The following is a 15,848-nucleotide window of genomic DNA, read 5'->3' as shown; positions in this document are numbered from 1 at the left end:
AGAGGAGAGGTACGGGTGGATTGGAGAGGAGAGGAGATGAACGGGTGGATTGGAGAGGAGAGGAGAGGAGATGAACGGGTGGATTGGAGAGGAGAGGAGAGGTACGGGTGGATAGGAGGAGAGGAGAGGAGAGGTACGGGTGGATAGGAGGAGAAGAGAGGAGAGGAGAGGAGAGGTACGGGTGGATTGGAGGAGAAGAGAGGAGAGGTACGGGTGGATTGGAGGAGAGGAGAGGTACGGGTGGATTGGAGAGGAGGAGAGGAACGGGTGGATTGGAGAGAGAGGAGAGGTACGGGTGGATAGGAGGAGAAGAGAGGAGAGGAGAGGTACGGGTGGATAGGAGGAGAAGAGAGGAGAGGAGAGGTACGGGTGGATTGGAGGAGAAGAGAGGAGAGAGAGGAGGTCGGGTGGATTGGAGAGGAGAGGAGAGGAACGGGTGGATTGGAGAGGAGAGGGAGAGGTAGGATAGGAGGAGAAGAGAGGTACGGGTGGATAGGAGGAGAAGAGAGGAGAGGAGAGGTATGGGTGGATTGGAGGAGAGGAGAGGAGAGGAGAGGTACGGGTGGATTGGAGGAGAGAGAGGAGAGGTACGGGTGGATTGGAGGAGAGGAGATGAGAGGTCGGGTGGATAGGAGGAGAAGAGAGGAGAGGAGAGGAGAGGAACGGGTGGATTGGAGGAGAAGAGAGGAGAGAGGAGAGGAACGGTGGATTAGAGGAGAGGAGAGGGAACGGGTGGATAGGAGGAGAAGAGAGGAGAGGAACGGGTGGATTGGAGGAGAAGAGAGGAGAGGAGATGAACAGGTGGATTGGAGGAGAAGAGAGGAGAGGAACGGTGGATTGGAGGAGAGGAGAGGAGAGGAAAGGGAGGAGAGGGTGGATAGGAGGAGAAGAGAGGAGAGGAGAGGAACGGGTGGATTGGAGGAGAAGAGAGGAGAGGAGATGAACGGGTGGATTGGAGGAGAAGAGAGGAGAGGAGAGGAACGGGTGGATTGGAGGAGAGGAGAGGAGAGGAGAGGAACGAGGGGATTGGAGGAGAGGAGAGGAGAGGAATGGGTGGATTGGAGGAGAGGAGAGGAGAGGAACGGGTAGATAGGAGGACGAGAGGGGAACGGGTGGAGGAGAGGAGAGGAACAGGTGGATAGGAGGAGGAGAGAGGAACGGGTGGATAGGAGGAGAAGAGAAGAGAGGAGAGGAACGGGTAGATAGGAGGAGGAGAGGGGAACGGGTGGATAGGAGGAGGAGAGAGGAACGGGTAGATAGGAGGAGGAGAGGGGAACGGGTGGATAGGAGGAGGAGAGAGGAACGGTGGATAGGAGGAGAGGGGAAACGAGTGGAGGGGGAGGAGAAGGGGGGAACGGGTGGAGGAGGAGAGGAGAGGTACGGGTGGATTGGAGGAGAAGAGAGAGGAGAGGAGAGGTACGGGTGGATTGGAGGAGAGGAGGAGAGGTACGGGTGGATTGGAGGAGAGAGAGGGCGGGTGGATAGGAGGAGGAGAGAGGAACGGGTGGATAGGAGGAGAAGAGAAGAGAGGAGAGGAACGGGTAGATAGGAGGAGGAGAGGGGAACGGGTGGATAGGAGGAGGAGAGAGGAACGGGTGGATAGGAGGAGAAGAGAAGAGAGGAGAGGAACGGGTAGATAGGAGGAGGAGAGGGGAACGGGTGGATAGGAGGAGGAGAGAGGAACGGGTGGATAGGAGGAGGAGAGGGGAACGAGTGGAGGGGAGGAGAAGGGGGAACGGGTGGAAGAGAGGAGAGGTACGGGTGGATTGGAGGAGAAGAGAGGAGAGGAGAGGTACGGGTGGATTGGAGGAGAGGAGAGGAGAGGTACGGGTGGATTGGAGGAGAGGAGAGGAACGGGTGGATTGGAGAGGAGAGGAGAGGAGAGGTACGGGTGGATTGGAGAGGAGAGGAGAGGAACGGGTGGATTGGAGAGGAGAGGAGAGGAGAGGGTACGGGTGGATTGGAGAGGAGAGGAGAGGAACGGGTGGATTGGAGAGGAGAGGAGAGGAGGGTGGATAGGAGGAGAAGAGAGGTACGGGTGGATAGGAGGAGAAGAGAGGGAGAGGAGAGGAGGTACGGGTGGATAGGAGGAGAAGAGAGGAGAGGAGAGGTACGGGTGGATAGGAGGAGAAGAGAGGAGAGGAGAGGTACGGGTGGATTGGAGAGGAGAGGAGATGAACGGGTGGATTGGAGAGGAGAGGGAGAGGTACGGGTGGATTGGAGAGGAGAGGAGCGAACGGTGGATTGGAGAGGAGAGGAGAGGAACGGGTGGATTGGAGAGGAGAGGAGAGGTACGGTGGATTGGAGAGAGAGAGAGAGATGAACGGGTGGATTGGAGAGGAGAGGAGAGGTACGGGTGGATAGGAGGAGAGGAGAGGAGAGGTACGGGTGGATAGGAGGAGAAGAGAGGAGAGGAGAGGAGAGGAGGTACGGGTGGATTGGAGGAGAAGAGAGGAGAGGAGAGGTACGGGTGGATTGGAGGAGAGGAGAGAGGTACGGGTGGATTGGAGAGGAGAGGAGAGGAACGGGTGGATTGGAGAGGAGAGGAGAGGTACGGGTGGATAGGAGGAGAGGAGAGGAGAGGAGAGGTACGGGTGGATTGGAGGAGAAGAGAGGAGAGGAGAGGTACGGGTGGATTGGAGAGGAGAGGAGAGGAACGGGTGGATTGGAGAGGAGAGGAGAGGTACGGGTGGATAGGAGGAGAAGAGAGGTACGGGTGGATAGGAGGAGAAGAGAGGAGAGGAGAGGTATGGGTGGATTGGAGGAGAAGAGAGGAGAGGAGAGGAGAGGTACGGGTGGATTGGAGGAGAGGAGAGGAGAGGAGAGGTACGGGTGGATTGGAGGAGAGGAGATGAGAGGTACGGGTGGATAGGAGGAGAAGAGAGGAGAGGAGAGGAGAGGAGAGGAACGGGTGGATTGGAGGAGAAGAGAGGAGAAGAGAGGAACGGGTGGATTGGAGGAGAGGAGAGGTACGGGTGGATAGGAGGAGAAGAGAGGAGAGGAACGGGTGGATTGGAGGAGAAGAGAGGAGAGGAGATGAACAGGTGGATTGGAGGAGAAGAGAGGAGAGGAACGGGTGGATTGGAGGAGAGGAGAGGAGAGGAAAGGAGAGGAGAGGAGAGGGTGGATAGGAGGAGAAGAGAGGAGAGGAGAGGAACGGGTGGATTGGAGGAGAAGAGAGGAGAGGAGATGAACGGGTGGATTGGAGGAGAAGAGAGGAGAGGAGAGGAACGGGTGGATTGGAGGAGAGGAGAGGAGAGGAACGAGGGGATTGGAGGAGAGGAGAGGAGAGGAATGGGTGGATTGGAGGAGAGGAGAGGAGAGGAACGGGTAGATAGGAGGAGGAGAGAGGAACGGGTGGATAGGAGGAGAAGAGAGGGGAACGGGTGGAGGAGAAGAGAGGAACGGGTGGATAGGAGGAGGAGAGGGGAATGGGTGGAGGAGAGGAGAGGAACGGGTGTATAGGAGGAGAAGAGAGGGGAACGGGTGGAGGAGAGGAGAGGAACGGGTGGATAGGAGGAGGAGAGAGGAACGGGTGGATAGGAGGAGAAGAGAAGAGAGGAGAGGAACGGGTAGATAGGAGAGGGGAACGGGTGGATAGGAGGAGGAGAGAGGAACGGGTAGATAGGAGGAGGAGAGGGGAACGGGTGGATAGGAGGAGGAGAGAGGAACGGGTGGATAGGAGGAGGAGAGGGGAACGAGTGGAGGGGAGGAGAAGGGGGAACGGGTGGAGGAGAGGAGAGGTACGGGTGGATTGGAGGAGAAGAGAGGAGAGGAGAGGTACGGGTGGATTGGAGGAGAGGAGAGGAGAGGTACGGGTGGATTGGAGGAGAGGAGAGGTACGGGTGGATAGGAGGAGGAGAGAGGAACGGGTGGATAGGAGGAGAAGAGAAGAGAGGAGAGGAACGGGTAGATAGGAGGAGGAGAGGGGAACGGGTGGATAGGAGGAGGAGAGAGGAACGGGTGGATAGGAGGAGAAGAGAAGAGAGGAGAGGAACGGGTAGATAGGAGGAGGAGAGGGGAACGGGTGGATAGGAGGAGGAGAGAGGAACGGGTGGATAGGAGGAGGAGAGGGGAACGAGTGGAGGGGAGGAGAAGGGGGAACGGGTGGAAGAGAGGAGAGGTACGGGTGGATTGGAGGAGAAGAGAGGAGAGGAGAGGTACGGGTGGATTGGAGGAGAGGAGAGGTACGGGTGGATTGGAGGAGAGGAGAGGAACGGGTGGATTGGAGAGGAGAGGAGAGGTACGGGTGGATTGGAGAGGAGAGGAGAGGAACGGGTGGATTGGAGAGGAAAGGAGAGGAGAGGAGAGGTACGGGTGGATAGGAGGAGAAGAGAGGTACGGGTGGATAGGAGGAGAAGAGAGGAGAGGAGAGGAGAGGTACGGGTGGATAGGAGGAGAAGAGAGGAGAGGAGAGGAGAGGTACGGGTGGATAGGAGGAGAAGAGAGGAGAGGAGAGGTACGGGTGGATTGGAGAGGAGAGGAGATGAACGGGTGGATTGGAGAGGAGAGGAGAGGGTGGAGAGGAGAGGAGAGGAGAGGTACGGGTGGATTGGAGAGGAGAGGAGAGGAACGGGTGGATTGGAGAGGAGAGGAGAGGAACGGGTGGATTGGAGAGGAGAGGAGAGGTACGGGTGGATTGGAGAGGAGAGGAGATGAACGGGTGGATTGGAGAGGAGAGGAGAGGAGAGGAGAGGTACGGGTGGATTGGAGAGGAGAGGAGAGGAACGGGTGGATTGGAGAGGAGAGGAACGGGTGGATTGGAGAGGAGAGGAACGGGTGGATTGGAGAGGAGAGGAGAGGAGAGGTACGGGTGGATAGGAGGAGAAGAGAGGTACACGGGTGGATAGGAGGAGAAGAGAGGAGAAGAGAGGAGAGGTAATGGTGGATAGGAGGAGAAGAGAGGAGAGGAGAGGTACGGGTGGATAGGAGGAGAAGAGAGGAGAGGAGAGAGAGGTACGGGTGGATTGGAGGAGAGGAGAGAGAGGTACGGGTGGATTGGAGAGGAGAGGAGAGGAACGGGTGTATTGGAGAGGAGAGGAACGGGAGAGAGAGAGGTACGGGTGGATAGGAGGAGAAGAGAGGAGAGGAGAGGTACGGGTGGATAGGAGGAGAAGAGTGGAGAGGAGAGGAGAGGTACGGGTGGATTGGAGGAGAAGAGAGGAGAGGAGAGGTACGGGTGGATTGGAGAGGAGAGGAGAGGTACGGGTGGATAGGAGGAGAAGAGAGGAGAGGTAACGGGTGGATAGGAGGAGAAGAGAGGAGAGGTGAGAGGAGAGGAGAGGTACGGGTGGATTGGAGGAGAAGAGAGGAGAGGAGAGGTACGGGTGGATTGGAGGAGAGGAGAGGAGAGGTACGGGTGGATTGGAGGAGAGGAGAGGAGAGGTACGGGTGGATTGGAGGAGAGGAGATGAGAGGTACGGGTGGATAGGAGGAGAAGAGAGGAGAGGAACGCGTGGATTGGAGGAGAAGAGAGGAGAGGAGAGGAACGGGTGGATTGGAGGAGAGGAGAGGTACGGGTGGATAGGAGGAGAAGAGAGGAGAGGAACGGGTGGATTGGAGGAGAAGAGAGGAGAGGAGATGAACGGGTGGATTGGAGGAGAAGAGAGGAGAGGAGAGGAACGGGTGGATTGGAGGAGAGGAGAGGAGATGAACGGGTGGATTGGAGAGGAGAGAGAGAGAGAGGAGAGGTACGGGTGGATTGGAGAGGAGAGGAGAGGAACGGGTGGATTGGAGAGAGAGGAGAGAGGAACGGGTGGATTGGAGAGGAGAGGAGAGGAGAGGTACGGGTGGATTGGAGAGGAGAGAAGATGAACGGGTGGATTGGAGAGGAGAGGAGAGGGTGGAGAGGTACGGGTGGATTGGAGAGGAGAGGAGAGGAACGGGTGGATTGGAGAGGAGAGGTACGGGTGGATTGGAGAGGAGAGGAACGGGTGGATTGGAGAGGAGAGGAGAGGAGAGGAGAGGTACGGGTGGATAGGAGGAGAAGAGAGGTACGGGTGGATAGGAGGAGAAGAGAGGAGAGGAGAGGTACGGGTGGATAGGAGGAGAAGAGAGGAGAGGAGAGGTACGGGTGGATAGGAGGAGAAGAGAGGAGAGGAGAGGTACGGGTGGATAGGAGGAGAAGAGAGGAGAGGAGAGGTACGGGTGGATTGGAGGAGAAGAGAGGAGAGGAGAGGTACGGGTGGATTGGAGGAGAGGAGAGGAGAGGTACGGGTGGATTGGAGGAGAGGAGAGGTACGGGTGGATTGGAGAGGAGAGGAGAGGAACGGGTGGATTGGAGAGGAGAGGTACGGGTGGATAGGAGGAGAAGAGAGGAGAGGAGAGGTACGGGTGGATAGGAGGAGAAGAGAGGAGAGGAGAGGTACGGGTGGATTGGAGAGGAGAGGAGAGGTACGGGTGGATTGGAGAGGAGAGGAGAGGAGAGGTACGGGTGGATAGGAGGAGAGGAGAGGAGAGGTACGGGTGGATAGGAGGAGAAGAGAGGAGAGGAGAGGAGAGGTACGGGTGGATTGGAGGAGAGGAGATGAGAGGAGAGGTACGGGTGGATAGGAGGAGAAGAGAGGAGAGGAGAGGTACGGGTGGATTGGAGGAGAAGAGAGGAGAGGAGAGGTACGGGTGGATTGGAGAGGAGAGGAGAGGAACGGGTGGATTGGAGAGGAGAGGAGAGGTACGGGTGGATTGGAGAGGAGAGGAGATGAACGGGTGGATTGGAGAGGAGAGGAGAGGAGAGGAGGAACGGTGGATTGGAGAGGAGAGGAGAGGAACGGGTGGATTGGAGAGGAGAGGAACGGGTGGATTGGAGAGGAGAGGAGAGGAACGGGTGGATTGGAGAGGAGAGGAGAGGAGAGGTACGGGTGGATAGGAGGAGAAGAGAGGTACGGGTGGATAGGAGGAGAAGAGAGGAGAGGAGAGGAGAGGTACGGGTGGATAGGAGGAGAAGAGAGGAGAGGAGAGGTACGGGTGGATAGGAGGAGAAGAGAGGAGAGGAGAGGAGAGGTACGGGTGGATTGGAGGAGAAGAGAGGAGAGGAGAGGAATGCGGGTGGATTGGAGGAGAGGAGAGGAGGTACGGGTGGATTGGAGGAGAGGAGAGAGGTACGGGTGGATTGGAGAGGAGAGGAGAGGAACGGGTGTATTGGAGAGGAGAGGAGAGGAGAGGTACGGGTGGATAGGAGGAGAAGAGAGGAGAGGAGAGGTACGGGTGGATAGGGAGGAGAGAGAGTGGAGAGGAGAGGAGAGGTACGGGTGGATTGGAGGAGAAGAGAGGAGAGGAGAGGAGAGGTACGGTGGATGGATTGGAGAGGAGAGAGTACGGGTGGATAGGAGAAGAGAGAGAGGGAGAGGTACGGGTGGATAGGAGAGAGAAGAGAGGAGAGGAGAGGTACGGGTGGATTGGAGGAGAAGAGGGAGAGGAGAGGTACGGGTGGATTGGAGGAGAGGAGAGAGGAGAGGTACGGGTTGATTGGAGGAGAGGAGAGGAGAGGTACGGGTGGATTGGAGGAGAGGAGATGAGAGGTACGGGTGGATAGGAGGAGAAGAGAGGAGAGGAACGGGTGGATTGGAGGAGAAGAGAGGAGGAGAGGAACGAGGTGGATTGGAGGAGAGGAGAGGGTACGGGTGGATAGGAGGAGAGGAACGATTGAGAGAGAGAGAGGAGATGAACGGGTGGATTGGAGGAGAGGAGAGGAGAGGTACGGGTGGATTGGAGGAGAGAGGAGAGGAACGGGTGGATTGGAGAGAGAGGTACGGTGGATTGGAGAGGAGAGGAACGGGTGGATTGGAGAGGAGAGGAGAGAGGACGGGTGGATAGGAGAGAAGAGAGGAGGAGGAGAGGAGAGGAGACGGGTGGATTGGAGGAGAAGAGAGGAGAGGAGAGGTACGGGTGGATTGGAGGAGAGGAGAGAGAGAGGTACGGGTGGATTGGAGGAGAGGAGAGGAGAGGTACGGGTGGATTGGAGGAGAGGAGATGAGAGGTACGGGTGGATAGGAGGAGAAGAGAGGAGAGGAACAGCGTGGATTGGAGGAGAAGAGAGGAGAGGAGAGGAACGGGTGGATTGGAGGAGAGAGAGGAGGAGAAACGGGTGGATAGGAGGAGAAGAGAGGAGAGGAACGGGTGGATTGGAGAGGAGAGGAGAGAGGTACGGGTGGATTGGAGAGGAGAGGAGAGAAGATGAACGGGTGGATTGGAGAGGAGAGGAGAGGAGAGGTACGGGTGGATTGGAGAGGAGAGGAGAGGAACGGGTGGATTGGAGAGAGAGAGGAGAGGTACGGGTGGATTGGAGAGAGGAGAGGAACGGGTGGATTGGAGAGAGAGAGGAGAGGAGAGGAGAAATACGGGTGGATAGGAGGAGAAGAGGTACGGGTGGATAGGAGGAGAAGAGAGAGAGGAGAGGTACGGGGTGGATAGGAGGAGAAGAGAGAGAGAGAGAGTACGGGTGGATAGGAGGAGAAGAGAGGAGAGGGAGAGGTACGGGTGGATAGGAGGAGAAGAGAGGAGAGGAGAGGAATACGGGTGGATTGGAGGAGAAGAGAGGGAGAGGAGAGGTACGGGTGGATTGGAGGAGAGGAGAGGAGAGGTACGGGTGGATTGGAGGAGAGGAGAGGTACGGGTGGATTGGAGAGGGAGAGAGGAACGGGTGGATTGGAGAGGAGAGGAGAGGAGAGGTACGGGTGGATAGGAGGAGGAGAGAGAGGAGAGGGAGAGGTATGCGGGTGGATAGGAGGAGAAGAGAGGAGAGGAGAGGTACGGGTGGATTGGAGAGGAGAGGAGAAACGGGTGGATTGGAGGAGAGGAGAGGAGAGGTACGGGTGGATAGGAGGAGAGGAGAGGAGAGGTACGGGTGGATAGGAGGAGAAGAGAGGAGAGGAGGAGAGGAGAGGGAATGGGTGGATTGGAGGAGAGGAGATGAGAGGTACGGGTGGATAGGAGGAGAGGAGATGAGAGGGAGACAGCGTGGATTGGAGGAGAAGAGAGGAGAGGAGAGGAACGGGTGGATTGGAGGAGAGGAGAGGTACGGGTGGATAGGAGGAGAAGAGAGGAGAGGAACGGGTGGATTGGAGGAGAAGAGAGGGTGGAGAGAGAGATGGAACGGGTGGATTGGAGGAGAAGAGAGGGGAACGAGGAGAGAGAACGGGTGGATTGGAGGAGAGGAGAGAGGAGAGGAGAGGAGAGGAGAGGAGAGGAGAGGAGAGGAGGGTGGATAGGAGGAGAAGAGAGGAGAGGAGAGGAACGGGTGGATTGGAGGAGAAGAGAGGAGAGGAGAGGAACGGGTGGATTGGAGGAGAGAGGGAGAACGGGTAGATAGGAGGACGAGAGGGGAACGGGTGGAGGAGAGGAGAGGAACGGGTGGATAGGAGGAGGAGAGAGGAACGGGTGGATAAGAGGAGGAGAGAGGGGAACGGGTGGAGGAGAGGAGAGGAACGGGTGGATAGGAGGAGGAGAGAGGAACGGGTGGATAAGAGGAGAAGGAAACGGGTGGAGGAGAGGAGAGGAAACGGGTGGATAGGAGGAGGAGAGAGGAACGGGTGGATAGGAGGAGAGAAGAGAGGAGAGGAACGGGTAGATAGGAGGAGGGAGAGGGGGAACGGGTGGATAGGAGGAGGAGAGAGGAACGGGTGGATAGGAGGAGGAGAGGGGGGGGTGGAGGGGTGGAGGGGAGGAGAAGGGAAGGAACGGGTGGAGGAGAGGAGAAGGGGGAACGGGTGGATAGGAGGAAGAGAGGGGAACGAGTGGATAGGAGGAGGAGAGGGGAACAGGTAGATAGGAGGAGGAGGGGGAACAGGTAGATAGGAGGAGGAGAGGGGAACGAGTGGAGGAGAGGAGAAGGGGGAACGGGTGGAGGAGAGGGAAGGGGGAACGGGTGGATAGGAGGAGAAGGGGGACCGGGTGGAGGAGAGGAGAAGGGGAACAGGTGGAGGAGAGGGAAGGGGAACGGGTGGAGGAGAGGAGAGGAGAACAGGTAGATAGGAGGAGAGGGGAAACAGGTGGAGGAGAGGAGAGGGAACGGGTAGATAGGAGGAGGGGGGAAGGGTGGAGGAGAGGAGAGGAGGGGGGAACAGGTGGAGGAGAGGAGAAGGGGGAACGGGTGGATAGGAGGAGGAGAGAAGAAGGGGAGGAGGAGAGGAGAAGGGGGAACGGGTGGAGGAGAGGAGAAGGGGAACGGGTGGAGGAGAGGAGAAGGGGAACAGGTGGATAGGAGGAAGAGAGGGAACGAGTGGATAGGAGGAGGAGAGGAGAACAGGTAGATAAGAGGAGAAGGGAACGAGTGGAGGAGAGGAGAAGGGGAAACAGGGTAGATAGGAGGAGGAGAGGGGAAGGGGTGGAGGAGGAGGAGAAGGGGAACGGTGGAGGAGAGGAGAAGGGGGAACGGGTGGATAGGAGGAGGAGAGGGGAAGGGAAGATGGAGGAGAGGAGAAGGGGAACGGGTGGAGGAGAGGGTAGAAGGGGAACGGGTGGAGGAGAGGAGGGGAACAGGTAGATAGGAGGAGGAGAGGAGAAGGGAACGGGTAGATAGGAGGAGGAGAGAGGAAGGGGTGGAGGAGAGGAGAAGGGGGAACGGGTGGAGGAGAGGAGAGGAGAGGAGAGGGGAACGGGTAGATAGGAGGAGGAGAGGAGAAGGAGGAGGAGGGTAGATAGGAGGAGGAGGAGGAACGGGTAGATAGGACGAGGAGAGGGGAACAGGTAGATAGGAGGAGGAGAGGAGAAGGGAACGGGTAGATAGGAGGAGGAGAGGGGAACGGGTAGATAGGAGGAGGAGAGGGGAACAGGTAGATAGGAGGAGGTTAGAGGAACGGGTAGATAGGAGGAGGAGAGGGGAACGGGTAGATAGGACGAGGAGAGGGGAACAGGTAGATAGGAGGAGGAGAGGGGAACAGGTAGATAGGAGGAGGAGAGGGAACAGGTAGATAGGAGGAGGAGAGGGAACAGGTAGATAGGACGAGGAGAGGGAACAGGTAGATAGGAGGAGGAGAGGGGAACAGGTAGATAGGAGGAGGAGAGGGGAACAGGTAGATAGGAGGAGGAGAGGGGAACAGGTAGATAGGAGGAGGAGAGGGGAACGGGTAGATAGGACGAGGAGAGGGGAACAGGTAGATAGGAGGAGGAGAGGAGAAGGGAACGGGTAGATAGGAGGAGGAGAGGGGAACGGGTAGATAGGAGGAGGAGAGGGGAACAGGTAGATAGGAGGAGGTTAGAGGAACGGGTAGATAGGCGGAGGAGAGAGGAACGGGTAGATAGGAGGAGGAGAGGGGAACGGGTAGATAGGATGAGGAGAGGGGAACGGGTAGATAGGAGGAGGAGAGAGGAACGGGTAGATAGGAGAAGGGAACGGGTAGATTGGAGGAGGAGAGAGGAACGGGTAGATAGGAGGAGGAGAGAGGAACGGGTAGATAGGAGGAGGAGAGAGGAACGGGTAGATAGGAGGAGGAGAGGGGAACGGGTAGATAGGAGGAGGAGAGGGGAACAGGTAGATAGGAGGAGGAGAGAGGAACGGGTAGATAGGAGGAGGAGAGGGGAACGGGTAGATAGGAGGAGGAGAGAGGAACGGGTAGATAGGAGGAGGAGAGGGGAACGGGTGGATAAGAGGAGGAGAGGGGAACGGGTGGATAAGAGGAGGAGAGGGGAACAGGTAGATAGGAGGAGAGGGGAACGGGTAGATAGGAGGAGAGGGGAACGAGTAGATAGGAGGAGGAGAGGGGAACGGCTAGATAGGAGGAGGAGAGGGGAACGAGTGGAGGAGAGGAGAAGGGGGAACGGGTGGAGGAGAGGAGATGGGGGAACAGGTGGATAAGAGGAGGAGAGAGGAACGGGTAGATAGGAGGAGGAGAGGGGAACGGGTAGATAGGAGGAGGAGAGGGGAACGGGTAGATAGGATGAGGAGAGAGGAACGGGTAGATAGGAGGAGGAGAGGGGAACGGGTAGATAGGAGGAGGAGAGGGGAACAGGTAGATAGGAGGAGGAGAGAGGAACGGGTAGATAGGAGGAGGAGAGGGGAACGGGTGGATAAGAGGAGGAGAGGGGAACGGGTGGATAAGAGGAGGAGAGGGGAACAGGTAGATAGGCGGAGGAGAGAGGAACGGGTAGATAGGAGGAGGAGAGGGGAACGGGTAGATAGGAGGAGGAGAGGGGAACGGGTAGATAGGAGGAGGAGAGAGGAACGGGTAGATAGGAGGAGGAGAAGGAAACGGGTAGATTGGAGGAGGAGAGAGGAACGGGTAGATAGGAGGAGGAGAGAGGAACGGGTAGATAGGAGGAGGAGAGAGGAACGGGTAGATAGGAGGAGGGAGAGAGGAACGGGTAGATAGGAGGAGGAGAGGGGAACAGGTAGATAGGAGGAGGAGAGAGGAACGGGTAGATAGGAGGAGGAGAGGGGAACGGGTAGATAGGAGGAGGAGAGGGGAACAGGTAGATAGGAGGAGAGAGGAGGAGAGGGGAACGGGTAGATAGGAGGAGAGGGGAGAGGATAGGGATGGATAAGAGGAGGAGAGGGGAACGGGTGGATAAGAGGAGGAGAGGGGAACAGGTAGATAGGAGGAGAGGGGAACGGGTAGATAGGAGGAGAGGGGAACGAGAAGATAGGAGGAGGAGAGGGGAACGGCTAGATAGGAGGAGGAGAGGGAAAGAGGGGAACGAGATGGAGGAGAGGAGAAGGGGAAACGGGTGGAGGAGAGAGAGGATGGGGAACAGGTGGATAAGAGGAGGAGAGGAGGAGGGGAACGGGTAGATAGGAGGAGAGGGGAACAGGTGGATAGGAGGAGGAGAGGGGAACGAGTGGAGGAGAGGAGAAGGGGGAATGGGTGGAGGAGAGGAGAAGGGGGAACGGGTGGAGGAGAGGAGATGGGGGAACAGGTGGATAGGAGGAGGAGAGGGGAACGGGTAGATAGGAGGAGGAGAGGGGAACGGGTGGATAAGAGGAGGAGAGGGGAACAGGTAGATAGGAGGAGAGGGGAACGGGTAGATAGGAGGAGGAGAGGGGAACGGGTAGATAGGAGGAGGAGAGGGGAACGGCTAGATAGGAGGAGGAGAGGGGAACGGGTAGATAGGAGGAGGAGAGGGGAACGGGTGGATAAGAGGAGGAGAGGGGAACGGGTAGATAGGAGGAGAGGGGAACGAGTAGATAGGAGGAGGAGAGGGGAACGGGTAGATAGGAGGAGGAGAGGGGAACGGGTAGATAGGAGGAGAGGGGAACGAGTAGATAGGAGGAGGAGAGGGGAACGGCTAGATAGGAGGAGGAGAGGGGAACGGGTGGATAAGAGGAGGAGAGGGGAACAGGTAGATAGGAGGAGAGGGGAACGGGTAGATAGGAGGAGAGGGGAACGAGTAGATAGGAGGAGGAGAGGGGAACGAGTGGAGGAGAGGAGAGGAGAAGAGGGGAACGGGTGGAGGAGAGGAGAGGAGAAGATGGGAATGAGTGGAGGAGAGGAGAAGATGGGAATGGGTGGATAGGAGGAGGAGAGGGGAACGAGTGGAGGAGAAGGGGGAACGGGTGGATAGGAGGAGGAGAGGGGAACGAGTGGAGGAGAGGAGAAGGGGGAACGGGTGGATAGGAGGAGGAGAGGGGAACGAGTGGAGGAGAAGGGGGAACGGGTGGATAGGAGGAGGAGAGGGGAACGAGTGGAGGAGAAGGGGGAACGGGTGGATAGGAGGAGGAGAGGGGAACGAGTGGAGGAGAGGAGAAGATGGGAACGGGTGGATAGGAGGAGAGGGGAACGAATGAACATTGACAGAGTAGATAACCATCAAAAGAAGGAGAGCCGGTGGAACAGAGGACAGATTCAAACAGAGAAGGGGAGAGGGGGAGGAGACGGGAGGAAGGAGGTAGAGGGGGTGAGGTGGGGGACAGTCCAAGGTGGAACTTTGATGATGCTAAATTTGGCAAAAGGAGGAGAATGGATGTGTGTGTGTGGGGGGGGGGGGGACTTGCTGAATAGGCTGTGGTTCCAGTTTCATGGGTCTGAGTTTAACAGCAGAAGAATGAGGAAGGACAGAGAGATGAAGAGAGGACAGAGAGATGAAGAGAGGACAGAGAGGACAGAGAGATGAAGAGAGGACAGAGAGATGAAGAGAGGACAGAGAGGACAGAGAGATGAAGAGAGGACAGAGAGATGAAGAGAGGACAGAGAGATGAAGAGAGGACAGAGAGATGGAGAGGACAGAGAGATGGAGAGGACAGAGAGATGAAGAGAGGACAGAGAGATGAAGAGAGGACAGAGAGAGGACAGAGAGATGAAGAGAGGACAGAGAGATGAAGAGAGATGAAGAGAGGACAGAGAGGTGAAGAGAGGACAGAGAGATGAAGAGAGGACAGAGAGATGAAGAGAGGACAGAGAGATGAAGAGAGGACAGAGAGGTGAAGAGAGGACAGAGAGATGAAGAGAGGACAGAGAGAGGACAGAGAGATGAAGAGAGGACAGAGAGATGGAGAGGACAGAGAGATGAAGAGAGGACAGAGAGATGAAGAGAGGACAGAGAGAGGACAGAGAGATGAAGAGAGGACAGAGAGATGGAGAGGACAGAGAGATGAAGAGAGGACAGAGAGATGAAGAGAGATGAAGAGAGGACAGAGAGGTGAAGAGAGGACAGAGAGATGAAGAGAGGACAGAGAGATGAAGAGAGGACAGAGAGATGAAGAGAGGACAGAGAGGTGAAGAGAGGACAGAGAGATGGTACCTGACTCTGCTACCTGACTCATTATGCAAAACACCCTTTTCTTGGTCCACTTGAAATATGTTTGAGTCTTCTGTGGGTTCGCCCCCAAACTACCTTCTTATAGACTGTGTGTGTGTGTATTAGGTTAAATGCTGTGTAATGGGTTTCTAAATGATTCGGATGTGACTGTGTTGAATAGCATAGGGTCCCAGAGAGAGTCAGAAATAGAAGAGAGAGAGAGATAGAGAGAAAGAGAGAGGAAGGAAGGAGAGATTCAAATGTGAATGCAAGATATTGCTTTGACAAGGACACCCAGGCAACCAAGCATCGACCTCGTCCTCCCACCACCAACCACCCCTTAACCCTACAGCTGTCATACCTCAAAGTCGTTGGCCTTGTTGTAGTGCATGTTGAGGGCTCGGTAGAGCTCAGACTCCCTGCCCACAGACAGGTCCTCGTTGGTGGTCACTCCTTCGTTGATGGCCTGCCGGGCAAACTTCTCCATCTGGATGTAATAGAACTCTCTGAAGTTACTGAACCACTTGATGAGCTGAGACGTGATGCAGCGGTTAAACTGGAGGGGAAGAGAGCGAGAGAGAGAGACAGAGAGAGACAGAGAGAGGGAGAGAGAGACAGAGAGAGAGACAGAGAGAGAGACAGAGAGAGACAGAGAGAGGGAGAGAGAGACAGAGAGAGGGAGAGAGAGACAGAGAGAGGGAGGGAGAGAAAGACAGAGAGAGGGAGAGAGGGAGAGAGAGACAGAGAGAGACAGAGAGAGACAGAGAGAGAGGGAGAGAGAGACAGAGAGAGGGAGAGAAAGACAGAGGGAGGAGGGAGGGAGAGAGGAGAGAGAGAGAGAGGGAGGGAGGGAGAGAGGGAGAGAGAGACAGAGAGAGACAGAGAGAGGGAGAGAGAGGGAGAGAGAGAGGGAGAGAGAGACAGAGAGAGGGAGAGAGAGACAGAGAGAGGGAGAGAAGACAGAGAGAGGGAGAGAGAGAGAGGGAGAGAGACACAGAGAGAGACAGAGAGAGGGAGAGAAAGGCAGAGAGGGGAGAGAGAGAGAGAGAGAGAGAGAGAGAGAGAGAGAGAGAGAGAAGAGAGAGAGAGGGGAGAGAAAGACAGAGAGGGAGAGAAAGACAGAGAGAGAGAGACAGAGAGAGGGAGAGAGAAAGACAGAGAGGGAGAGAGAGGAGAGAGGG

General features: G+C 56.8%; 1 pseudogene; it reads right to left on the bottom strand.

Moving 5' to 3' along the window:
- The window catches only part of LOC115125860 (prospero homeobox protein 1-like), a 108,201-nt pseudogene that overhangs the window by 18,522 nt on the left and 73,831 nt on the right, over nt 1-15,848 (bottom strand).

Source organism: Oncorhynchus nerka, linkage group LG12, assembly GCF_034236695.1.
Source record: "Oncorhynchus nerka isolate Pitt River linkage group LG12, Oner_Uvic_2.0, whole genome shotgun sequence".
In the NCBI taxonomy this organism is placed as follows: domain Eukaryota; kingdom Metazoa; phylum Chordata; class Actinopteri; order Salmoniformes; family Salmonidae; genus Oncorhynchus; species Oncorhynchus nerka.
This window is presented reverse-complemented; position numbering and strand designations above follow the sequence as displayed.